At 29.2% G+C, this 1,194-nt stretch overlaps 1 pseudogene; it reads right to left on the reverse strand.

The window, feature by feature from the left end:
• Positions 1-515: 515 nt before the first annotated feature.
• Positions 516-621, reverse strand: LOC135278213 (5S ribosomal RNA; annotated as a pseudogene).
• Between the last annotated feature and the right edge of the window lie 573 nt (positions 622-1,194).

Below are 1,194 nucleotides of genomic sequence, written 5' to 3' on the forward strand. Positions count from 1 at the left end.
GATAGCCAGTTCTCAGGTGTTATCTACTCATGGTCAGCATGAGGATTGTCCTAGGAAGAACAAAAGAAAAATAGGTGGACAAGGAGGCAAAAAAGAACTTTTTCTCAAAAGGCTCACAGTCTCCTTAGAGAGACCATATAGCTGTACATGAAAAAGAGATATGAACAAAAAATATATATAACATAAGAGATATAAACAAAAAAAGTATGTAATAAGAAATATAAAGTGAGAAAATAAAACATATAAGAAAGGTTGGTTAACAATTAAACTTTACATAAATACTAATAATACTAAGTGTATGATTACTGTTTGCAAACCTGCTTCACATAAATTATTTCATTCAATATTTCTTACCTTTCTCACAAAAAAATCCTAAGTATCATGGGATAAGTACTTTTTATTTCTCTTATTATATTTATGAGTTATTGTAAAGTAGTAGTAGTAAGTAGTTTTTATTTCTTTTATTACATTCATGAGTTATTTTATTTTTTATTTATTTTTATTTTTTTTAAAAATGCCTACAGCACCTGGTATTCCCGGGTGGTCTCCCATCCAAGTACTAACCAGGCCCGACCCTGCTTAGCTGAGGTCAGGCGCGTTCAGGGTGGTATGGCCATAGAATGGGAGTTGTTTTAAAGGTCAAAATTAAAATGAAATTAGACAGAAAATTCTGTTTATTTAAATAGCTATTTAATTTGGGATCTTCCAATTTTATTTTCATATTACTTCTTTCTTAATTTTGTTTTATCTTTCTTTTTTACTTGTGTATTTATAACATAATTAATAATACCATGAATTTTCAAAGCCACGCCAAATCCTTTATTGAATAATAAAATTAAATAAATATAAATAAAATATGACATTATTTTCTCTGTTTTACAAATAAAGGAATTGAGAATTTGTGAGAATAAATGACTATAATAAGTAGCCTATTAGGAGTTATAAGTCACATAGCATGGACCTTCTCTTCTCTTGAAACCACAGTATTTCTCAAAATGGGAGCAAATTCATGAACAATATTCATTCATTCAGCAACTATTTACTGAACAGCTACTATGTGCTAGACATTGTGCTAGGTACTGAAGAGACAGTGGTGAACAAGGTATAGATCTTTCTCACATGATGCTTAGATTCTACTTAAGAGTGTTAAAAAATAAACCAACAAGAAAATGAATAAACAAAAATTTCAGAGTA

The sequence above is a fragment of the Aotus nancymaae genome, unplaced genomic scaffold (assembly GCF_030222135.1).
Source record: "Aotus nancymaae isolate 86718 unplaced genomic scaffold, 86718_ANA_hifiasm-v0.15.2.pri h1tg000036l, whole genome shotgun sequence".
NCBI classification, from domain to species: domain Eukaryota; kingdom Metazoa; phylum Chordata; class Mammalia; order Primates; family Aotidae; genus Aotus; species Aotus nancymaae.